Source organism: Choloepus didactylus, chromosome 1 (assembly GCF_015220235.1).
Source record: "Choloepus didactylus isolate mChoDid1 chromosome 1, mChoDid1.pri, whole genome shotgun sequence".
Taxonomy (NCBI): domain Eukaryota; kingdom Metazoa; phylum Chordata; class Mammalia; order Pilosa; family Megalonychidae; genus Choloepus; species Choloepus didactylus.
The window spans coordinates 177,022,090-177,048,150 of NC_051307.1; the positions used below are offsets into that span (position 1 = coordinate 177,022,090).

The 26,061-nt window shown below is 36.5% G+C and overlaps 1 protein-coding gene across 1 annotated transcript in view; it reads left to right on the plus strand.

Annotated features, from left to right (window-relative positions):
• RARB (retinoic acid receptor beta) overlaps positions 1–26,061 on the plus strand; it is a 783,867-nt gene that overhangs the window by 183,956 nt on the left and 573,850 nt on the right. Inside the window, exon 2 of the mRNA XM_037845929.1 lies at positions 9,609–9,660. The gene's annotated coding sequence lies outside the window, so the exon portion shown is untranslated. The remainder of the gene's footprint in view (positions 1–9,608; positions 9,661–26,061) is intronic.

Here is a 26,061-nt window from a genome sequence, read left to right on the forward strand (position 1 = left end):
AATCCCTTCTACAGAGAATAAATGCCTCCCCTGGCAGCCTTAACTGTTGGTTGGAGAATTTGTTTGGAGCTCACTGACTCAAGGAGACCCTCTACTAACTTTAGAGTAGAATGTGAGGGTAGAGCTACCCTTTAGGAAGAACATTCAGGCAGCTATAGGTAAAATGGATTAGAACAGGATAGAAATAGAGAAAGAGACATTGGTATGCTAAGATAGTAGGAGAAGAAATAAGGGGGAGGTAAATCTAAAGCAGCAGTTGACAGTGAGTATGGAGAGATGGGACAGATATGACTGATGTGAGAGAAGGGGTAGAAAAGCATACATGAGGACAGTTGGAAAAGGAGAACAGACTCAAAGGTCACTGATTCAAATTTGGGTAATGACACTAAGGGTGACTCCATTTGCAGAAATGGGGAAGTTATTAAAAGTAGAAATTGAGAAGAAAATGACTTGTTTGTGGACATGATGAATTTTCTGAGGTATCAAAGGTCTAACCACAGGAAAATGTCCAAGAGAATGTTAGAAATGAGGCTCTAACCTCAGAAAGAGCATCAAAACTAAGAGAGATGAGATAAGGAGCTTGCATGGGAATTTAAATCACTAAGTATACTGTTTAGTTAAGCTAACACGCCCCCAAAAAAATAATGAAAGAAGTGATACTCTAAAAAATGTAAATCAATGTATCATCATTGACTGACCCTTTCAGTAGCTCAGATACCATTACTAAACCTTGATGATGAAGACTTCAATTAATTGAGGTAAACCACTTATTGTGCCTGTCTTCTCATGAGTAAAATGAGGATGTAGTATCTACCCCAAAGGGTTGTGAGAATTAGGTGACTTAATATTTATATAAAGTGGTTATAACAGTGCCTGTGATGTGTTAAGTCCAATAAAAGTGTGGTGGCTCTATTGTGTTTTTGTTTTGCTGCTGTTGTCACTCATAGGATGACTGTATCTTACTGATCTTTGTGTTCCTCGCCACGTTTATCATTGAGCTTGGCATAGAGCAGGTTCTCAGTGAGTGTTTACAAAGCATAATCACCTGTTGGCAATGGCATTGGGTTGAGAGTCATTAACTCCACTTTTCTACTGGTTCTTGGACCTGTGGCAACTTGCCAGACATTACAAAGCTAATAAGTAGAAAGTTAATATTTAAGGACAGGTTATAATTTCAAATTCAATGCTCTTTCTCACAAAAGCTAGTTTATCCCCCAAATTGCACTAACTTAACAAAAAAAAATGTTTTGTCACCAATACTATATGTCTGGTGCTTATTATACACGCTCAAGGACTCAAGCTAATGAAGGCTGCATCTCATCATATGCTTCCACGATCACTGAAGGAGGAAAAAGGAAAGGGGCATCCACACACATTTCACTGGCCAAAGCCAATTCCCATATCTATACCTAACCTAAGTTGGACAGAGGAAGTAGAATTGTATCTTATATACTGAGGAGAGGGGCACCAGAATGTTTCTGAAAGCCCTAATTATCATCAAAATACATGACAGAGCTGGTATGCAAACTGTCTGCCTAATTCCAGAACCTCCTCTTTTGACCATCACAAGTGAAGTGCTTCCCAGATTACATTATAGTCTCATTAAAATTAAATTTGGAGTTACAAAGAGGTACAGTTTATGGATTTAGCAAATAAAACTTAAAAATACAGTATACCCAGTTAAATTTGAATTTCAGATGAATAAATTCTTCTAGTATAACTATATCCCATGTTGTCTGGCAACAGAGGAGCCTTATAAATCTAGGGTGCAAATATCTTAACTCTTTTTGGATGGACAACTGTAGAACCATTATGTTTTGGGAAAAAGTGGAAATTGGTTAGATTATAGTTGCAAGTAGTTTTCTAAAGGTCAGCTCCTACAGGGAGTTCCTCCTTGGAAATATAAAGTTGATTGCAAAGTAAAAATTATATTCTCTCTTACCTTTACAGAAAAGCATCCTTCCCTCACACCATCTAGAATATATATAGATGAGTTTCTTTTGTGCACGATAGGAGAAAAGAAGCTAGGAGTCATAAAGACTGGACCACAGGTAAGATGAAAAAAAGAGGGCAGGGCTCTGAGATGCTGAGAGAGATGACTAACTGTGTAATAGCAATGAGATTATCCTCCTTCTAGGTTACCCAGACTCAAATTTTATTATCATTTTCAATATTTATAGTTTGGGACATTCCCTCTTAATTGGTATGTGAGTTCAGAGAAGAATATTGAAAGTATTAAAACTGGGAAATAGCCTTAATAAGGAAAGAAAAAAGAACTGGAGTAGGCTGGAGAGAGAGATAATAGTGTTTTAGCAAAGGAAGGTACATTTAACCCAGAAAACAGCAGTGCCTCTGGGGCACAGGGAGCATGGCTTATGGCAGAATTTGATTTTAGCGAAGTTTCCTGTCACTAGATGCCAGACCATGATGGCGATAGACCTAATGGGTGAACAATATGGAAGTCTCCTTCCCTCCTCCACACATACACTTAAGAAATTAAAGACTAGATTAGATAGCACAGTTTTGGCCTTGTTTCTTGACATTCTCTCAGTTGTAGGGAAAGACACCAAACCTATCAAAACTCTTTCCAACTCTGTGAAACTATGATAAGTTGTGAAATGAAATTCAATCCTTTCATACAATCATGTTGAGGGTCTTGTTTTTTAAGAAAAGTTGCTACAACTTCTCTTCCTTGTATCATGCATGGTTACTTGCCTGCCTTTCCTCTACACAAGATTGTAAGCTTTCCGGGGAGTAATTATCAGGTTTTATTTATATTTGCCTTGTCATTGATCCAAATGCAGTTTGCTGAGCATATTCTCAGTAAACGTTTTCTGAATGAATTTAGTTGGATCGTCCACAGCTGTCCATCTGACCCAAAAGCAGAGCATTGTGCTGGCGTTCTAGGTGGGAGCTGGGTTAAGAGAAGTTAAACGTCCTTTTCTCTTGGAACACATGATCTGTGGAGGGAAACAATTATAACAGTCTTGCAAATGGCTTGCAAACAGTTAAAGAAGTCTGGTGCCAATGAAATACAGCCCACATCTTCCATAGATGTTGATGGAGTGCCCGATAGGTTAGTGGGCTTGGAAGTTGCCTTGTTTTGGATGTTAGGTAAAAACATTCAAGCTCTCCAGGGTATCTAAATCAAATAGGGCATGGGAGCAAGTTTAGGATTTTGGCAGTAAGGCCAGACAAATACGAGGGAATTAGTATGGCTACTGTCTGTCTCTCTCACACTGGCCTTAAAACATGATCTTGAATACAGTGGTCTATGAAGTGCCCAACTTAAAATTGTCTTTTTTAAAAAAATTTTGGTTATATATAATATAAAATTTGCCCTTTTATCCATTTTTAAGTTTACAGTTCAGTGGCATTACTTTTACAATGTTGTGCTACCAGTACCACCTTCTGTTACTAAATCCTTTCATCACCTAAAACAGAAACTCTACCCATTAAGCAATAATTTCTCATTTACCCAAGTTTTGGAATGGAAAACTCATGAAATCACAGGGCGCCATCATCCTGTTCATTCCACACAGATGTGCCTGGTTCAAGTCATTACCTTGCCTTTGTGGAGTTCCCAGTCTTTTAGGGGCTGGATAGGGGACCCACATGGACACACTTTCATTACAACTTGATGAGGGTTAGAATCAATGAATAAACAGGTTCAGAGGTGAGTTAGTGAAACCTGTGCTGGAAGAACTGCAAGTAGTTTGTATGACTAAACATAGATTCACAGACAAGCCACTCATATCCCAAACACTCATTCAATTAATCCATTGGTTTATTTATTCATTCAACCATTTTAAGGCAATGAACATAGCTAAACGCTATGAAAAATATATACATGAATGGCTTGTGATTCCTAACCTCGAGAAGGTGATTGTCTAGTAAGGGAGAGGCACGTGAGTAACTCTGAACCAATGTAAGTAGATGAACTATAGGAGAAAGCACTGTGATGGGAGCCCAGTGCAGAGCTGCATGCTTTCTTAGCTGGGGAGATTTGCAGAGGCACTGGGGAGGTGGTCATCTTTGATATGAATCATGGGCTCACTTAGTTGTGTATTTGGATATTTGGGAAGAAGGCTACTTTATGCAGAGAGCACAGGATGAATAAAGGCATGGAGGCTGGAAATCTCAATCGTATGCAAACAACTTTCTCCCATTGATATCCCCTGAGGTGGAGGGGACAGGGAGGGGATAACAGCTGGAGAAATCGGGGAAGCAGGGAGACTTTAGATGCCAAAAAAGATGTAGCAAAAAGGCTAGGGGCATGGAGAGCTAACCGTGTCTACTTAGCTGTTTTGCCAAAGGCCAACCCTACTTAGGAATCTGAAAAGAAAACTCGTATTATATATGTGCTACCCCCAGCAATATACTGGAGGCAGAGGGGAATGGAGAATTATTGAGCTGGTTCAAAGTAATCTCGATTATTGAAAATGAATAAAATTGAATTCCACTTCCTACAGAGAGTCATTTATTGAAAGACAAAAGCAATTAATATTGAAAATAAAATAATTGTGAACTTCTGAACTAAATTACCATGCAGATATGATATACTGTCTCATCAGTCTTTAAATACTTCATGTGTTAGAAAATTGTAACACCGGTCTCTGAACCAGATCTTCCCCATGATCAGCATTCATTCTTTCTGCTTTTGTCAGAAAGCAGTTCTCGAGAGTAACCAATTAAAGGCAAAGTTTTAGAAATATTGCTCCAAATTAAAAATATACAACTATGTTGAGGTTTGTGATTTGAGCTTGTAATTGACCCCGCCATTTGGTAAATTAAAAAGAATAAAGCTGACTTTGTAAGGTGTTACATAATTCATTGATAACAACTGGAAGTTTTGCATAGTATTACAAATTTGGCATTGCCATGGAATATCTGTTGCCAAGTACTTGCATACATTTGAGGAATAATTCCACTGTAAAGATCAAGCATCCTTGTGTAATAGATTTATGAACTGAAGGACCTTAGAATTGAAAATTAGTAGACAGAGATGGTACATAAAGTCTAACGCACACAAGTCCCATCTTGCGTTATTTTGTTTCATGGGAACACTATGGGGTTACTGGAATTCGTCACCCATTATCCTTACCCCTTTCCACTTTGGGAAGCTAGCCGTCTTAAGTAGGTTTTCCCAGAAATGGAACCAGGATGAGGATTTGGGATAAGAATTGGGGAGGGGTGAGACTGGAAAGGGAAGGAGGCCAATAAAGAAATGGTATCAACCAAAGTCCCATGGAGAGTAATTTTGGCTTAGTCCTGCCAGAGAGCTCTGAGATCAGAACCCAGTAGTCATGCTAACCAGGGGTGAGGAAGCTGGGGTATTTATACCCCTATGCCCAGTAATCCTCCTGCAGAGTCACTGGTGATGGCCAGGCAGATAACATCAGTGTGAGGGCTTCCCCATGGCTGGTGTGAGGCAGCATGGAAGAGTGGAGCCTATAGAAAGCTGGAGAGAGATCCCATCTAAAAACATTGAAATCCAATATTTTGAAAGTATAGGCAGATGAAACAAAATGTATTTGTGGGCTGAATTTGGCCTGTAGCCTACCAGTTTGCACAACTGTATGTCTAAAGTAAATTACTTCAATATGTGTATATATATGTTTTGAACATTGCTAGGAAACGTTCCAGAACACAGAAAGCAGATAAAGGAGTAGAATGCTTGAATCTGCCCACAGGTTCCTGTCACCTGTTTAAATTTTGAACTTTTCCTCCGAACAATAGACCCCCTTAGAAGCACAGTGACATTGTAATGAAATCTTCAGTATATATCCAATACCTGTTGATTTGTTTAATATTTGTAGATATCTCAAGGTAGACAATTTGAACCTTTATTTTGACTGAGAATTTGCCCTCAGTAGTTTGGAAGGATAGAATTCTTTTAATTTTGCAGCAGACTGTAATTTTGTTTGTCTTTTAAAGACAAAATAAAATACTGTACTGGTGCCATCCTTCCTTTGCCCCTCCCCAGACTCCTGAAGGACCAACAACCCATTGAAGTCTGTATAAATTGATTAAATGTAGTAGCAATTACTAAAGTAAACCATACCATTAATGTACGAGACCTTTGTTAGACTTTCATAAAATTGTATTTTGTGGTGGCACTCTCCAAGGTTTATTCCATGAACAAGGACATTATTGGGGTGTCTGCCATGATTCATCAGTGATGATCAGACAGATCATTGAGAGAGTTAGCTTCTAACCTTGAAGCTTATGGACTGATCTGAATTGTCCCGCTGCTGTCTTTGAGCATTATAAGTGTTTCTGCAGGAAACTTCTGTGCTTGTTGCATTCAACATGCAAACCACGTTCTGTTGGCAGTTATAAACCAGTAGGGAATAAACACTTGAGTGGTCTTTTGCAATAAGCATACTTGTATAGCCATTTTGTCATACTGTAAAATATTCCATCATTAAAGGACTTACAGTTATCGTTACAATTTTTCTAAATGTATTTAAGAATCCGTGTTTTAGTTTTCTAAGCTCCTTAAAGCAAATACCATGAAATGGTTCAACTTAAACAATGGGAATTTATTTATTTATGGTTAGAGTCCAGGAAAATGTCAAAATCAAGGCATCATCAGGGCAATTCTTTCTTCCCAAAGACCTGTATTCATTCCATTTATAAAGGACTCCAGTAAAAGGATTAAGACCCCTCCTGAATGAGGTGGGTCACACCTTAACTGAAGTAGGCTCATCAAAAGGTCCCACTTACAATGAGTTTACAAACAGGAATGGATTAAATTTAAGAACATGTTTTTCTGAGGTACAGTTTCAAACCACCACAATTGTAGTTGGGTTTTGGTAGTCTATCTACTTAAAATTTAAAATTTAAAACAAAAATCCTTAAAAAAATTGAATATTATAAAATCCTAATCCCTTAAAAAAGTCATAAGCAAAAATAGGTATAAAAATAAAGTACTGATTAACCTAGATTGGCTTCCCTCACTGACTGAATTTGCCAGATAATTGAGTAACTTTCCACTTCACTTTTTCCTTTGAAGACTTGGCCTAGGAAAGGCTTCCTCATTCATGGACTCTGTGGAATAAGAGAAGCTTCAAAGGAAGAACGAGGGGGACTTCTATTTCAGTTTCCTGACCTTTCAATTATATTTGTGCTTGCTTTCATATTTCAAAGATATGATGAACTTTTATTCATTCAGACTTACTGGAGGAAGGCTAGTCCAAATAACCAAGAAAGCTAAACTATTAATTATTTCCTAAGAAATGGAATATATTTTATTATGGATGGTGTATTCAGAGCTTGACCAATAAAGTCTTCTAAGATAGCTCTTAGAGAAATTAAATTATTGCCTATTTAAGAATGATTTATATAGATTTGTTTAAAAATAGACTACCTACACTATTAGTTTGCTTGGAAAAATCTATCTTTATAGGTGATACAAAGATATACTTCTGAACAGTATTAGCATTATATTTCATTTTTTCCTGAATTAAGCTATCTTTTCTCTTGGCACTGCTCACACCATTGGTTAATCATGCGCTTTCACTTAGCACAGGTTGTAGAGATTGGCTTTAGAAACTACACTTCCCGGCCATCAACTTTCTCCTAAATGGCAATGGGGTGCCATTTGGTTAATTATATTTGGAGTTCAAAGTTTTGATTATGGCTGATTTATCAGATGTAGTCTTTTAAAGGCATCAAATTAAATAATGGGAATATAAGTTAAGAAGATTAACTTTCATAAATCATCAAGATTGATGGTCTTTTTTTTTCATAAATATACCAGAAGAATATATATCGGGCTTTGCTTGTTTTTGGTTGGGTTACGTATGCTACCAATGGTTAATTGGAACATTTTGGCAACTTTGGGTCATTATAAATTACCGGAACTTACCAATTTAAAGACTTTTGATGTTAAGATATTATAAACCTTTAGTGTTTTGTTCCTTCTATTTCCGTTGAAAAAAAAAATTGAGATCTGTGCTAAGCAAACCAATTAGATATGATCACTGTCCTCAGGAGCTTACAGTTGAGTAGGTTGGAACATCAAAACCAAGTAAAAATGAAAACAAACACAATTATTACAGGTTAAAGAACAAGCAAAAAAGCTTGGAAATGAAAGACACAGTGTCCTAAGACAAAGAATAAGAAGGATAAGAGGGAGAAGATTATTTTATTCCCTTATTTTCTTTATTGCTAATTACCACTCATTTCAATTTTCTTCTGCACAAATAAAAGGCTACCAATTCATTATACAGCAGATCCAAATTATTTACTTTGATTCAGTTAAAAGGATATTTTTCCTGAACTAGTGTATTGAAATGACTGATTATAAATAGGTATAATAATCTAGACATTTAAAAAGAACTTTTCGACTATGATGTACATCTCCTAAATAATTCTTATGATAATATAATGCGATCAATGTAAAAAATTTGGAAATTACAAGGAGGGTTTAAAAAAAAGTTTACCCATGATTGTATCACAAGGAGATAACCAGTGTTTACGTGTTGGCATGTATTCTTCCAGTCACTTTCTGATGCGTGTATAGATAGTATGTGTGCATTCTTACAAAAATAGAATCCTGTACATACTATTTCACAGCCATTTCAGTTTTGAGAATGAGGATTTTCCCATGATACATACATTATTTTATAATTTTAATGTCTATATAGGACTTCATTACATGGCTGCATCTCAGTTGTGTATATTTATGTTGTGTCCAGTTCTTCACTTTATAATTATTACTTTGATCTCTCTTTTTTCTTAATTTAATTATTTCCTTTGGGCATACTCCTAGAAATGGAATTGCTTGGGTAAACTTCCACTACTTTCAAGGCTTTGGATATATGATTAAAAATATCCCCATGAAAGACCATACCCATAACAATCTATACTTCACTACAAAGAAGGATGAATATTCTCTCCCTACCTCACTATTACTAGATACTCATTTTGATTTTTAACTTTTGTAATTTCAGCAGACACAAAATGATTAGAAAATCAATGTATATGCTTTATATTTTGTGTAAATTTTGAATTTTTATTTAATTCTGTAAGATTTATAAAGTTAATTGCAAAATAAAATGAGAATCAAAATCAAGTTTAGAAAAAAATAGGGATTTCTAGGTTATGATCATTTTGAACACAAAGGTCAAGGTTATTCTCTTTGGGAAAGCAAGCCAACAAATTACAAATGAGAACATAAGGAACAGAATAGGAACAAAAAGAAAAAATCCTGTTTAAAGAAAAAAAACACTGAAAATCAGAGTGGAGAATTTTGTTCTCAGTAATCATTTTTTTGTAATCTCTGATGGGAAATTTATTTTTAGGTTAAATTTTGGAAATAGGGTGGCATCTTAGAATACCCGTATCTAATTTTTTGAAAAATATTATACTGTAACAATCTGAGAAGAGTAAGTTGTCTATGAGGACTACATTCTAAAAGAAATAATAAATAGAAAATTTTAAATTGTGGGCTTATCTGGAAACATTTTTCCCTACAACTGGTTGCTATCGAAATTAAATGATACTAAGAAATTTGAGGGTCTGTACTACATATGGTGACAAAAAATGTTAAAATTAAAAGGAATTTAAAAGACCATCTAACCCAGCTCCTCATTTTACAGATGAAACAGTGTACTGCAGAGATGAAGTGACTTGTCCAAGGACTCATATCTGGTGAGTAAAGATATGTCAAAATCTCCTACAATTTAATTCCCCAAATATAGGTACAGTTTGACATATAAACTTTGGAAGATTTTCTCTTTTTTTAATCTACAAAGAAGCAAATGTTTACTTTTTTTCCAAAAATAGAATTATGCTATATGTAAGAATTGCTCTGCAAATCGTTCTTTACATATATCTTGGAAAGAAATACTGAAATAGAGCAGTGATCAGCAAACTATTTCTGAAAAGGGCCAGATAAATATTTTAGGCTTTGTGGACCGTATGGTCACTGACACAGCTACTCAGCAATGCAAAGCAGCCACTGACAATTTGAAAACAATATGTATGTCTGTGTTCTGGTAAATCTTTATTTATAAAAACAGGCAGCAGGCCACATTTGTCCCATGGGTTGTAGTTTGCCAGCCCCTGGAATAAACAAGGGAAAAAAAAATATTTTAGAAAATGATGAGGCTTTAGAAGGCAACATGCTGTGTATCCTGGGTGTAGACGGCAGGGAACTGGTTTTGAGTTTCCATTGTTTGCTGTGGCCTTGGATAAGGTAGGTAACCTCAAGAGTAAAGTTCAGGGTTATTTTAAGAATTAAATGAAATAATTTAGGCATTTCATCTCTTAGAAGGTAAGAAAATTCTCTTTTACTTGTGATGGGAGTAAAAGCAGAATTTTTGTACTTGCATAAATGAACCATTTGGGCAAGGAAGAAATAGCCAATTTACTGTTTTCTCCACAAGTCAAAAACGTGTATTGCATAGATCCCCTTAAAAGTCATGTTTTCAAATTGTTGGCAAAGCATGTGTAGACATGACTATACCAGAATAATACTGAGATTTCCTGAGCAAGGATTAACATGCTTTGTATGGAACTTTTGCAATACAGGAAGCATTATAGTTTAATCCATGTGATTTAAGAAGATGGAAGATTTTGAGACGGGAAATATAATTATAGTGAAAATAAAATTTCATTTACCCATCATTTCCTTCTTTATTCATTATTTTTTATTGGGAAGACATGTACAAGAAATAGAAAAGAAAAACACATTAAAGTGTAGGAGGAAAAAATAAGGAATTAATGTAATGCTGCTTAACTATAAATTTCTCATATTATAATCACATTTTTGTTTAATCTTCAAGTGAACCTATTGGGTAAGTTCAATTGGCTATTTTACAACAGAATTTCTGTAGCAGTTCCAAATTGCTTTATTGCATTTTCTAATTCATTTGAATTTAATGTATTTTTTTATGACTTGGTAACTTTGTTTTCTTCTCTGCTTGGTGTAGTTATACATTCAGTTGAATGTTTTAAGATTTGAACACAGTTTCCTTTTTTTAAACTTTTTATTCAGAGCTAGCTTCTTCTATCCAAATTTAAATATAAACTGGAATAATTTTATTAATGCATTGTTGCAGTCTTAACACCAATATATTCATTCTGTTAATTTTATATTCTGGAGAACAAAGAATTTTATACTAGTTCAATATAACTAATAATGATGATGTCATGCAGTTTAGAGTAAAATAAGTTAAGCTATCCCAATTGATATAAAGTTATGTGTGAGAATATGGACCTGAATATAATCAAGCTACTTTTAAAACTAACTTGCCCAACTTGATATCATAGCATATTTTTAATAAAAATTAAGTCATTAAAACACTTTGGTACTAGTTTAGGGATGCAAAAAGAGATCAAGGTGGAACAGAATAGAGTTTAGAAAGAAATCTAAATATAGGGACATAATGAAGGATAGAGTGGCATTCACCTTAATAGGGAAATAATTGCAGATCATTTTTGTAAACAAAAGTGGAACATGTATAACAGACAAATCCGTGTGAGTAATATAAACGACTCCGTGAGAAAATGAGACAAATGATGTGAACTGGATATTCCTAGAAGAAATATCAATGGCCAATAAACAAATGAAAAAGTATTCAAATGTACTAATATTTAAATACATAAAAGTAAGTGTACTTCGTGCTTTAGACTATATTTTGCCTCTTAGACTGAGAAAATGTAAGCTCGATAACATCCAGTATTGGTGAGGCCATAAGGGAATCTGTACTTTAATACATTGTGGGTGAAAGTGTGAAGTAAAACAACTTTTCTTGGAGTATAATTTGGCCACTATCTATTAAAATTTCAATTACAGACATTCTGTAGACATTGCTACCTCGCTTTTCAGAAAACAGCCTATGAAATTACCCAAGTTCATAAGATATATGTTCAAGAAGTTCACTGTGCTTTGTTTGTATTAGAAAAATATAAAATAGAGGACTGATAAATCATGTTACTTCCATATAATGATATCTGTAATTTTTATTAAAATGACATAAATCTATGCCAAGTGACTGATAAATATGTCCATGGTAAGTGAGGAATACAAGGTATATTAATGGCATGATTGTGTTTTTGTTAAAACAAAACAAAACAAACAAACAAAAAGCTACAGTTTTAAGAATGTTTATCTCAGGGCATGGAGTTGTAGTAGTAAATGGGTTACCCATTTTATTCTTTATAATTTGTAATATGTGTTCCATTTAGAAGTGGTTTTTATTTTTTTTTTATATTTTTCAATTAAAATAATTAAACACAAACATGGGAAAATTAAAAGTGGAACAATAGAAATCATGGACACAGAGGTCTATTTTATTCATGTGCTACCTGACTGCAAAATTATGTTTTGATATATGGCATCAAAAGTCAGTTTTCATTTAAAAATGCCCTTCTCCAAGTAATTCCACTCATAGATGTATTATATCCAAGAAAAATTAAAGCATACATTCATGCAAAAGTTATACACAAATGCTCATAGTAGCATTATTTATAATGTTCAAGAAGTGGAAACAACCCAAATATCCATCAAATGGTGAATGGATAAACAAAATATGGCATATCTGTAAAATTGAATATTATTTGGCAATAAAAAGGAATGCATATAATGAAAACATTACACTAATGAAAAGAAGCCAGTCATAAAAGAACATGCATCGTATGATTCCATGTATATGAAGTGCCCAGAACAGGCAGGTCTGTAGACACAGAAAGTAGATCAGTGGGTGCCTAGGCCTGGGGAAGGGCAGGGAGGAATGGGCATGACTGCTAAAGGCATCGGTATGGGGGCATTAAAATGTTCTAAAATGCTATCACGGTGATGGCTGCATAACTGAATATGCTGAAATCATTTAATTCTATACTTTAAATCAGTAAGTTTTATGGTATGTGAATTATATCTCAACATGGATGTTTTAAAACATCTTCAAAACTAGGAATGATGAGGAAACTTTAGGCAACTCATAGAGTCCATGAAACTTTACTTTGGATTTTCAGATAACCCCAAGAGCTGTATAAATTAGTATAACTGCTGAGATCCCTTCTTAGATGTAAGGGATGTTAAAGGTTATCTGTGCTTCAGTAGCCTGCAGTTGAATCTGAAAATAGAGGTATTTTCCTAGCAAATGGGCTCTATGATCCCAGTGGTATAAGTGATGGTTTAAATCATATTAAATTCAATACTGAGAAAATTACTTTATTCCCCTTCAAATTCTCTTTCAAAACTTCTGATTCTCTTGAAGAAAGCCTCTTTGGTGGTGGTCCACCTTCAGTAGCTCTTTTGACAGAAGGAGACTGGTCCTTGGAATCAGGGCCTTCTGCAGGCCACACCGTTTAACCAGGACTCAATTACATTGTTTAGTTTCCATCCTTTTTATTTTCACTATTTACATTCTCTTTGTTGTAACTGAGGCTGGTTTGCCATTTATGTGAGTATAGAAGTTATAAAATATTGGAGTTCAAAGTGGTCTGTAGACCGTTTAGTTCAAGCCACTTCTGTCACAGATGAAGAAACACGGACCCAGGAGGTTAGGGCCTCGTGCAGTGTCACTGTGGATCACATTTTCACATTCCACAGTTTCAGCTAAGAGGAGCATCAGCAATTCTTCTTACTCTACCTCACTAAGAAGAGGTCTCTGAGGCTGTGGTTTAGGGTGAACAGAACCAGAATTAATAACACCTCTATAACTTGGTGAGACTCAATTAGGGAAGACTCTGATTTCCCAATGCCAAATTACAATAATCTACCCATTTCTGGTTGTACTTGGGTATCCTTGAACTTTTATGGCCAGAGACAGCCATAGAGCTAGAGATAGGGAATTTTAAAAGGGTGGGGTGTCAGGGGTGGGAGAGGGTGGTAGAGTCAAGGTTGCCTTTTTGTAAATGCCAAAGCTAATTTCAATGATTGCCAAGTCATATAACGATAACCAAGATTAAAGCAGGCAGGCATCCACTTAGGATATGAGAGCTGGAATTTTATATTTCATTATAAGATTGCCATCTCAACAAAATTGTAATATGTTGGCAGCAGATTTCCATTTTTTCTCTTTCTGTTGAAATATTATCTCATAAATATACTTTGATACAAAAGAGATCTCTCAGTTTCATGAGAGCTCTATTTTATTCTTATGCTGACTTATCCCCAAAATATCTTTTTGATGTACAGCTTCAATATTCTTGCCAATGTCCATGACATCAGCAATCAAAAACAGCATTCTTTTAGTGTCTTTTTTTCCCCTGCGTACATTTGTTGGTTATCCAAAAAAGGATTTCTGCTTACTGCATATAGTAATATCAAGAAATGTTTATGGCTCAAGTAGTTAATTATTCCAGGGGAGGGTGGTGGGGAAAAATTAACACCGTTCGTTATATATTAGCACAGCATTTACTAGAATGAAGTATTGTTTTCCCAAATTATATTTTAGGAAATTGATTTTCTGAGACCATATAGCTAGAAAGTGGCAGTGCTCTGCTTGGCTCTCTCCCATCACACTCACAGCTCCACAGAGTGACGGCCAGATCACTTCCATGTGGCTCAGCCTTCCAGGTCCGAGAGGTGTTCGTTCATGATGCTGTTAGTTACAAAGACAACAATCAAATATCATGATCAATGAGACCCATTTAGTTGATAATCACAAGGAAAAACAAACTCATTAATTCCACTTGATTTTCAGTACCATTTTAGAAATTTTTTTTAAGTTTTTTTTTAAGTTTCTGGAGCCACTGCTACATGATTGTGAGGACTTTTTGTTACTTAAGTTATTAAAACCCCTTACAAAGAAGTTGAGATTAGCCTGGTTAGTATATAATTCCTTTCTACATCAAATAGTGCTTTAGTGAAATCCTAGCTCTCTTCAATATTGGTTTTAAATAACTAGCTACCAGGTTAATAACTATGCTTTTCCTCTAGGTAGGTCATTTAAAAAGAAAGCTGAATGTATTTTGATATTCAAAGAATGATGTTAAACTACTGCAGTAAGACAAAGGAATTTTCAAAATACGCAAGCAGTGCTAGCTAGAAATAGTGCTGGTAGAGTTATACTGATTCAAACACCAAGGATTTTCATTACAAGTGCCACAGACTCTGGTAAAGTTTTCTGTGGCTATACTCATGATACTCTAGTAACCTTGCTGGAGACATGAACAAGAACGTGACTTTTCTACCCAAAGTGAGACCAGAATTTATAGCTACTCTTTCTGTCTCTCTGGGGAGAGACTAAATCCTTGAAGTAAATGTACAGTTGGGTGATACTTGGTACCATATCTGAGAGTCTGGGATGTGAACATCCTGTACTAACCCAGCTCCCGTGGGCCAAACATGGTAGTGATGTCAGAGGGCTGGTGTGTGGATGGGGGCAGTGGGTACCGTCGGCACTGACCCCAAAGGAGAAGGAAGCCACTGTTACTGGATGTGGCTTTAACACTTCTGTGGCCTTTGACGTTCCTCTGTAGAGCCACTCTCTTTTTTACACATAATGGAAGACAATGGTACTGCTTTCCTACATGATCCATTAACTGGTGCAGAGATTTGTCTTTTTCCAAGCTGAATGCAAAGGAGGGGAATTTGGACAGTGCCGGCAGGTAGAACAGATTTTTTTTTTTTTCCGGAATTACGCAAGGTTCCCTTATTACTGTGCTAAGGAAGCTGCTGCCTTCTTTTCTTTTCCTCTTTTTTTTTTTAATGGGAGAGAAGTAATTTTTCCTGTTGTTTTCCAAGGCTGTTAGATAATAAACAAATGCCTTTGATAAAACATGCCTTCAATTTCTTCAGTGTACTAATTCATTTTTCATTTGCATAAGGAGTTGTTTGTTCTGCGGTCTTGAGTTGGTTGACTAGGATGTCAGGGTCTGGTATTCATCAGTGACAACTGTGGACTGAGTTAAAACCCAGCAGAGCATATTTTACTGTCAAACTCATTATCCATAAAAACTTTTTTGCTTTTACTACTTGAAAAATCAAAAGTGGCAGGACATTTGAGTTCATAATTTCTATTTGTCCTGTTCCTCACCAAAAGTTGCTGAGATTCAAAGGCAATTGGAACACCATAGTCTTTATTGAACTAAACTGTGTCCTAACTCCTGGAATTCCAACTCCTAGAATTCCTGCCAGTAGATAATTTTCTCTTTTTTCATTTCAGTACCCTGACTGGATATGCATGTGTGTGTATATTTACATTTTTCCCTCTTGCCCTATCTGTACATGAAGCAGACCTCAAAATGGCTTTAAAAAATTATTAAAGTGGTGAATATATATTGTAGAAAACTGATAGTACAAAAAAAATAAAAATTCTGTGTTAAACCCTATGTATACTCCTTTGTACTTAACTTATTTAAATTTCTCATGGTTAAGACTGAACAAGTTTTTCTATTAATTATTCCTCTTAGCTCACCTGTCTAGTCATATACTCATGGTACTGATACAGAAGTGACCCAGCAAACCAGTGCCCCAGCATGTGGGGTGATTCTGTGTGTGTTCCCCCCGGAGCCCCACCCCACTTCCACTCAGCAGCTGGGCAAACAGAGAACACCTACCGTTTGCCAGTACTGGTGTTGAACACTGAAGACACACAGCTGAGTAATGTACAACTCCAAACTCATGGCTATAGGTAGACACATGTTCATTGAGAAAGTCCTTCAGCAAGAATGTGGCTGACCCTGATTGGGAACCTGGTCGACGGACTCATTCTACAAGGGTTGTATAGGGAGAGGGCTGACCGGAAAGAGAATTTGAACATTCATGGTATGGTGGAGGTAACTGAAGGCAGAGGTTCGATGATACTGTCTAAGAATAGAGTATGGAGAAGAGAAGTGAATGCAGGATAAAACCTTGGAGAAGTCACAAAATTTAATAGGTAACAAAAGAAAATGAGCTTGCAAAAGAGGTTGACAAGAAATAGTTGGAGAAGTAGTTGGAAAACCAGAGAATGTGGTGCTTAGAAGGCACAAGAAGACAATGTTATAAGAAAAAGGAAGTGATCCATTGGGTCAAATGTTGTTTGTTACTTAGAAGGTGGGAAAGATATTCATTGAGTTTAGCAACATAAGTGTTATGGTGACACTGGCAGGAGCTATTTTCTGATATGATATAGGAAGGAAACCAGACAGGAGTGGACTCACAGCTGTTGGCAACATTTCTTTAGGCCTTTTATTATATTTTAATGTAATTATTTGATTTATAGTTCTAATTTTCCATTACTTAAAATGTTAGTTCCTTATGTACGTGGACTGTCTTATCATTGATATCCCTAGTTCAGTACCTATCCTATAAAAAAGCATCCAATAAATATTTGAACAATAAGTAAATCTTTCTCTGAAAACCTGCTTCACCTTCTGTGCTTGCATTGCTATTTCCAGCGTTGAAACTTCTGGCCTTTGATTCTTCCTTCTTTTTGCTTTTTGCATTTGATAGGCTATCAGGTTATTTCAGTTCTTCTTTGCAACATTTCTCTCCACCACAGTTTGTGGCTATTGACAAATTAACTAACTCCCCTTCCTTCAGGAAATTAAATCTTCAGTTAAGCATTAAAGTTCAGCATTCAGAAAACATTGGGTCTTCTCTCCCTCCCTTTCTCGCTCCCTCTCTCGCTGTATTCTTCTCCCTCTCCCCTTCTCTCTCAGTCTCCCTCCCTTCCCCTCCTTCTCTATCCCTTCCATACCCCACCCCTTCGTCCCTTCCTTCATTCCTCCCTTCCTCCCTCTCTCCCTCCCTTCCTTTTACCTCTTTCTAAAATTTCAAGTGCATGTTTGACACAGACATCTCAGTTAGTAGAACCTATACATTGCAGAAGTAAGGATCACTAATCACCACACTTGTCCCATTAAAAGATATTTGAAAGATGGTTTGAGGAGGAAAGGATAGATTTATATGGAAACTGAGAACAAAGTTTTGATCTGTTAGGATTCAAAGGATAAAATCTGAGGCATAATTATACTACATAAAAAGGCTGAAATTGCTGAATGATGAAGATTCCGTGAGTTGGCTGACTTCTAATTAACGACATCGAAGAAAATTAACATAAGTTATGAAATGGGATATTAGCTATTGCTTTCTTTGGCCCATCCACTGTGATGTTTTAATCCTCAGGCACCCCATTAACTGAAAGGACGTGACGGGGCTCACTGGTTATGTGCTGCAGTCCCTCAGCACAGCGCACGCTGCCTTGGCTGCTGAGGATGAATCTGATGGAGGCGAGCAGCGCCATCCGTAAGGAGACGTCATCCGTAATGCAGGCCCGCCTTTACCTTTTGTAATGCCCAGGGGAGGAGCGGCTTATCTTCAGGATGGCCAATTCTTTATGGTTATTATCAGAAATGAGCCTATCCGTCAGCCACATGAGACCTTTAAAGGGGCACCAGAGCCATAAACTTTATGAAAAAGGCTAGATATTGCATTCAGCCCTGAAGCAGATACACAATTACCCTAAACCCAGTTCAGGGTAAATCTTCTTTAAAAAAAAAAAAAAAAAAAAAAAAGAAAAAACCCTCACAAAGTTAAGACCCCCACAATCATCATGGTTTTAGAGCTAGGAGGCAAGAGATAGCAGTTGTCAGACAGACCTTTCCTCCTATAACTATGCAAAGAAAAAGAATAAGAAGGACAAAGGATAATGGAAGGAATGAGAGGAAAAAGGGACGAAAGAGAGAAAGGAAAGCAGGCAGTTAGGCTGGAGTGGGAAGGGGCAAAAAGGATGGGAGAGAGATTTTTTTTTTTTGGAGTCTGCAAATACTTGCCTGCTTATGAAATAAACTCATTGATATTGAGGGGACTTGAAAAATCCCACTGATTTATTCACTGTAGGCAGAAGTAAGAGAAAATCTCATTTTCATGAGCTTTCCGCCTATCACTCAGTCCCCTGGTGATGCTGAAAGTAAACCTTTTCTAAGGGCTTTCCCAGACAGTTTGACATTTTGCTGAATTAGCTGGCATATAATGTACCAAATTTATATGCTGCATCTTTCCACCCAAGCAAGGAATTATTTTGTATTGAATAGAGTTCTTAGGGCACCAAGAGAACTCTGGAAACTTGCTAGAGTGATCTCGCTTTTGAAATCCGCCTGTCTGGCCCCAAAATCCCCCGCTGTCTCACTGTCTACCTGTCTGGATAGAAAAGGTGAGGGTATTGTAAATCTCAGAGGTGTTGTAAGATGATACCCTATATACCATCCACTGAGACTCCCTCTTTGTATACCGTCATAATGTTTTATCTGGCATATTTCAAGGACATCTAAATAATTAGAAAAAGGGAGGGACTTAGATGAGTGAGCCATCATTTGCTGGGACATTATGACCCTGCAGTAGGAGATACTCTGGATGCAAGTTGAGTCACGAAATGAGCACTGCATTGTGGTGTGGCCTAAATGGGGGAAGCTCATCCAACCCAACTGATATGAAGGACTCAGTGAGGCCAAATTGCAAATACAGGTGATGGTTATCAGAAGTCCTAACTGAACTGACTTAAAGATGCTTTTCCAATTTAATTCAATGAGTACTTAACTAGAAATCATTGCTCTCAAAGACTGTGCTAGATGCTGTTTGAATTTTATAAGATGATGAGAATTAGATCCACACCCTCCAGGTACTCACAGGGGCCTGAATACAACATGTGTCCCACTATTAAAGATCTATCAAATGGAGAATGACATAAAACTTTTAATACTCATAATAGGCAAGGCACAGGGAATAGTGATCAATAATAAGAATGGCTTAACATTTATATAGCACACAAATATTTGCCAGGCATAATTCTATGAGCTTTTACATGCATTTAACCCTTACCAAGCCAAGTAAAGCCCTTTACTTATGGAGTTTACGTCTTTGAGGTTTGCATTTTTAATCCACATGAGCCTCAATCATTTCATCTGTGGAATGAGATGAAATGAACTCTGTGGTCATTTCCTACTGTAACATTCCTGATGAATTAGTTGTGTTGTCTCCATTGCTTTGTTGTCGTTGTTGAAGAGGATGCAGGCATCAGGAAGTGGTAGCATTTAAAACATAGCCAGGATGATTTCCCTTGTCCTGGGCTGCAGAGTTGACAGTTACCAGACTGAGTCCATGTTGTTTGTTCCAAGTGAAAGTGCCTTTGACAGAAATGATTGCAAAGTTAAGACACTAAAATTTAAGGATTAAGACTTTTGAATGTAAGCTCCACGCAAGATAGGATTTTCCTCTGTTCACTGCTATTCTGCATTGACTAAAATTTTAGCTGGTCCACCAGTAGGAGCTCAGATATTTATTGAATGAATGAATGATAGCAACTAGCAGGCAATTCAGTCACCAAAACCAAATCTTGCTAGGGAACTCATACCAGGGAAAATGGTAGACATTGCTGGCTTTGGGTAGTCCAAACAATATAATTTGGCTTTAAAATTTAAGATATAAATATGCTGTGAACTTTGCATACACTGATTTGAAACTTTGCTGAAAGAAAGCCACACTAGGAAGCCAAGCAATTTGCCTTTCCTGCCACACCCAAACTGACACTTAGATCCAAATGTCTTATCTGATCCTGAGCAGTTGGTCTGAGTACATGGCAGTTCTGCTTTAAACTATTTCTTGACAAAGGAGGAAAACATAAACAGGAAGCTGCTTTTCTGCAACTCTTGTCCTTTCACTTCCCGCCCATACCATAAGGTTACATCCCTTTTGGTGACAATATAATCAGTTGACTTGGGGGGTGGGGGTGGGGTGAGATAATGAATTATGGACGCTGACCTCCAACATGATTAAAAAGGTAAATATTACAATTGGAAAATACAGTTTTGTCCTCTTTTAAGATATTGGCATATGGAGGAAGGAAAAGAACTGAAAGAAGAAACTGGGATCTTACAGCATAGGAGAGCCATTTCTGAAATTCATCTTTTAGCCCAAAGTGAAGAAGAATGAAATAAGTGATGGAAATTTTGGTAGGTGGAAAAAAACCCAAAACTTCCCAAAGATGCTTGGTAGTCATCAGGCATTATGTCTAGAATACTTTTGGAATCTATTTTTAAGACAATGCTATCAGTGACATACACTATTTGAAAATACAGGTGGGTCGTGGACAGAAAAGCTCTTACCTTTGCTCTTTAAATGCTCTCATCTTGAACAATTCCTGTTTCTGTGGTTGCCTTCCTTGCTAAAAGGCTCTATAATGATAGCATCCAAAAGGTACTTTGTGGTTTTTCCTGTCTTTCCCAGTTGCTTCAAAATTTAGCAAACTAAGACATGTTTAATTTTTAAATTAAGAAACAATACTAAGTTCTTTTCAGTAACTAAGGCATGTTTATTCACAAAACTGGCCAGTATAGCACATCAGTCCAGAAAAATAAGCATGACATTTTAAAAATGGGGAATAAGAATCCTTTCTGGAGAGCCAGTAGCTTCCTTAGGAAGGCAATCAGCTGTGAAGGCTCAGTGCTGTTTGTCAGTAGAAGAGAGTTTGGTCTGGAACTGCAGGGGACAGCAGAATGGCCAGTCCATGGGGTGTGCGCTTAAAAAAGATACGAAACCTAAAATGAGAAGTGATGCCATCTGGAAGTAAAGATCCATTTCTGTGGAGCACTATGAACCCCTTTATAGTAATAACTATGTTTTATAATTTAAGAGCTTTATGGATTTTCAGATGTGAAGAATGGGATAAATACCATTTGGGAGGGTAAGCTGCTGATACAGGCACCTCCATATTGTGTCCTTGAAGTCCAGCTGGCATAGAAATTACTTCTAGATCAAGAGTGGGGGTTCATCTTATATTGACCTTTCTTTCCCCTGCTCTTGAATACCTCTGAAGGGAGCAGTAGGGACAACGAAATGATTAAATACCCCAGGACAAGAATTCCCAAATCAAATGTCTGCAAGAGCCAGGCTAGTAATGTATATGTCTGAAATGATTTGGGAGTAATATGAAGTGAATGTCAAAGCTCTAATGAACCAGAGAAAGCATGCCCAGTTTGAAGGGAGTAGCAGAACTGGCACTAGGTGAGAACGCAGGCACAGGGTTGCCAGACCTTGCTGACGTTTGTCTCCCTCTTCCATCCCCCTCTTTTAATGTGTGTGATAACTCAGTTTTAAAATGAGACTATCAGTTTGTGATCTCTAAATTAGGATGTTGTCCTAAGAGAATACTAGTTGTCCCTCAGAATGCTAGTTATGCAAGATAGTGAAAGCCATTCAAATGTTTCATGCCATCCCAGTTTGAGAAACACCGGGTTAAACAGAATTAATCAGATTTCTTTATTGCAGGGCATCTCATGACTTCTAAGATGTTATTTACAGTGTGAATCTCTAAAAGGAGGCTCATGGTATGAAAATTTCTCAAACTCATCTTGCCCTTGGACCTCCCACCCCCTTTTCTGTGGTTACTTCATCAAAGTACTTTGGAAGACTATGCAGTAATTAATGTGAGTGTAATTCCTGCAAGTGAAAATCCAAAGAGAACAGATGTTGAAAAATAAATATGATGGCTACAATAAGGATACTTAATAAGTGCCCTTGACAAGTTAAAAACCATGATTTCAGTGCACAGAATAGACACAGAAACAATTGTGATTTTTTTCTTCATCAGCTACCTTGCAAATTAGACATCGTCATTCACAGAGTGTTTGGATTTTCAAGTTTTAAATTGAGAGTGACCACATGTGGTCTAAGATAAGGTCGAACCTGTTCTATAAAATAATCTATGCCCCAATACATGACCAAGTCTTGACTTCTGGTATTCATTCATTCAAAGAATATTTCTGAAGCCCCTACTATGCACCAGGCAAAATGTCTGGTACTGATTAAATTACTGGTCTACTAATGCCCATTTTAACCTAAAATCAGTGATCAATTTAAAGTGTATGTCTCTAATTCATAATTTATCACAATGTATAACTACTAACATACAAAAAAGAAATGTTTCCATCCCCATAAGTTTTTTTTTTATGTTTTGTTAAAGAATAACTTGGTTCGCAGCCATTTACTGAGTCATAATATGACCTGACTTCATGGTTTTGCAGTTACCTCAGTGGCTACAGAGAGTGTTTGCTTCCTCATAGATGCTGTAAATCACAATTATAGGAGTATGTTCATTTTCTCCTGAACAGTTGCTAAACTGAAAATTAAGGATACTATTGCTATTCCCTGTTTACCTTTAGGAATTTTCTATTTCTCTATGCTGCTCTTCTTTGTCCTTCCCTCGATGCTCATTATGAGCATCCAAATGTTTATAACCTTTGAGGCTCACATCACATGCCATATCCTCTATGATGTCATCTCTGACCGTTTTAACCACAAGTAAATGCTTCACCCTTTGAATCCCCACCCCGTATCTGTAACTTCCTTATGACTGTTGTAAATTTCTCCCTTTAATATGAGATATGAATTCATTAATTTATTCAATAAATGCATATTGAGAGCCTACTGTGTGTATTCTATTACTGTCTGTTGGAGACAAAGCAGAGATTAAGTTAGATGTGACTCCTGCCAGCCTGACACTTATTGGCCTAGCATATATATGAGCATGACTTTTCTCGGCTTTGTCTCAGTGATAGGATCACTGAAGCCAGAATCCCATCTTTTATATATATAGTACAGTAGTACAGTGACTTAGATATATCTGCAAAATAATTTATAGTATAGTATACTATATGAATATGGTTTTCCCTATATTCTTCAGTCATGGGTTCCCAGTTCTATAATTTGATGATGCTTCAATGAAAAAGGTTCATTTTCCTGAAGATAATTTGTCAATTCCATTTTGAAAAAACTGTTGATTCCCTCTCTTTATTGCTCTAATTTCAATTCCATTTACAGGTCAACACTCCTCTGTGCTAAGCCATTGGGCACAGAGAATGTGTTACACAGTCTAAAATGCAGATGTGAGATTCTTCCACGAATTCAGCATGTGCTGGCCACTTGACAAGAAAATTACAACTCAATTAGTGTGTCTGTGTGTGTTTTGTCTTCAAGTTTGCTAAGCTTGTTTTCCCATGCAGATCCAGCTTTACTCTCCTATACTCATTCTCTGTTAATGAAAATTGTCCTTCAATCTGTTTATCCTTTAGCCAGAAAACTAGTTTCAGTGGCATCATTATGGTTACAGCCCACAGAAACCTTTTTCTGTGCAGTAATTTAGCTGTCAGTCTGAAAGTGGTAAAGCAGGAGAAAGATGGATGCTGAGCCTGGGGCATGCCTGAGCCAATACCCTGCATGTCCCTACTTGGATGTGCGCTTATTAAAGTAGATAGGAGAAATAGTTCCTCCAATTTCTCCTGGTCATTACTGAATTATAGCTAAGAAAAACTATGTTTTTACTGGAACTCTCCTAATTGCTAAGAATCCTCTTATCCATATAGAAGGCAAAGATGGAGAAGTAGTGAGCATCATACAGTGAGAGAATTGGAAAAGCAAATGACTAAGATATTTGATGTAGCATTGCCTTATACAATATTGCATCTGCAAACTATTTTGGAGTTATTTGTCAGGGAAGAGAAAATAAGACCTTGGGAGCTGTCTGTAGATGAGCTAGTATGCAAAACGATGATGATTTTAGGTGCATCAACTGACTGATGACTAAAGCAATCGATAAATTGATGAATTACCTTTGTTGGCACTTCAGTTTGTAGACCGATGATTTTTAAATTTGTTTTCACCATTAGCTATCTACCAGAGGGTGCTAGAAAATCCACAGCAGCCTCTGATCATCCAAATTTATTTTTTAAAATAATTAATTCTGACATAGTTTATTGCTTTGTAAACTTAATAAATTTTATTAGGATGAGTCAATCCATCCAAGGTTTTAAGCCCTCAGTTAAAGTAACAAAGCCCATGAATTGAGCTCAGTAGTATCTGCAAAGCAGTTCATTTTTTAATTTGAAGGCATTATATATGCTTTACAGCTATAATGACTATTACTACAATTCTGTATCTATTTTATATACAAATTTTCCACATTTAAATTTCTTCCCTTGAGCCCTCAAGTTGGCACCAATTTTCCCAAGCATGTTGTCCTTGGAATTTCTCTCTGCTAAGAGTCTTAGTGAATAAATGGCTCCACGCTCAAGTATGTTCGAAAACTTTATCCATGTATTCTAATTTTGAAGGATCTTGCTGTAAATTTGCATATTAAAGATTTTCAGAAGGTCTTGCAAAAATTATCAGTTTCTAAGTTTTTTTTTCACACACAGTGTTCCCAAAACTTACATAGCCACTGCAGTCTTTATTCAAATCAGACCACTTAAATGTAGAAGAGCAAGAGTTCCTCAACATATTTTGAGATACATGGAGTTACTTTATGAACCAAAGTGCTTCCTGTGAGGCAGAGGCAGAGATTCTAAGAGTGGGATTTCCAATAAAAATCTGATCTAATCTGATGGGAGCATCACCATAACTGTGAGGATATCAGTTCTCTTTGCTTTTCTCAGTCCTTAAGATCTTTGTTTAGGAAATGAGCAATTTATTTTGGGATCATTTGTCCTGTGTTATTTAAATGATCCAGCTCTACTTAGGGCTCAAGAACAAATGTGTTGGTGTTCCCAATATGATCAAACCCAATATTGGTAATCAACGTGCTTCTCAAATAGAATGTGTTTTCCTGTTTTCTTAAATTTTTCCTTAGAAACCAAATGAGTTGGAGCATTATTGTTCATAGTACTATTAATCAAGGTATATTTTACACACAGTGAAATGCAGAGATCTTGCCTATAGAGTTCCATGGGTTTTGGTACTTGAATACATCTATGGAAACCATTTTTTATCACGATATATTTCTGTCACTCTAGAAAGTCCCCTCATGTCTGTCCCCAAACATTCTCCATTCACTCCCAAATCAACTAGTGTTTTGATTTTTACAGTTATAGATTAATTTTCCCTCTATACACCCCAAAGTCAACCAGTGTTTTGATTTTTACAGTTATGGATTAATTTTCCCTGTTCTAAAATTTCATAAAAATGAGTCTGCCCTTTTATATCTACCTCAGTATGTTTTTCAGAATCATCCATATTGTTGTTGTGTTTCAATAGTTTGTTCCTTTTTACTGCTGAATAATATTCCACTGCATGAATACATCTCAATTTGGTTATCTCTTCTTCAGTAGATGGTTATTCCCAGTTTA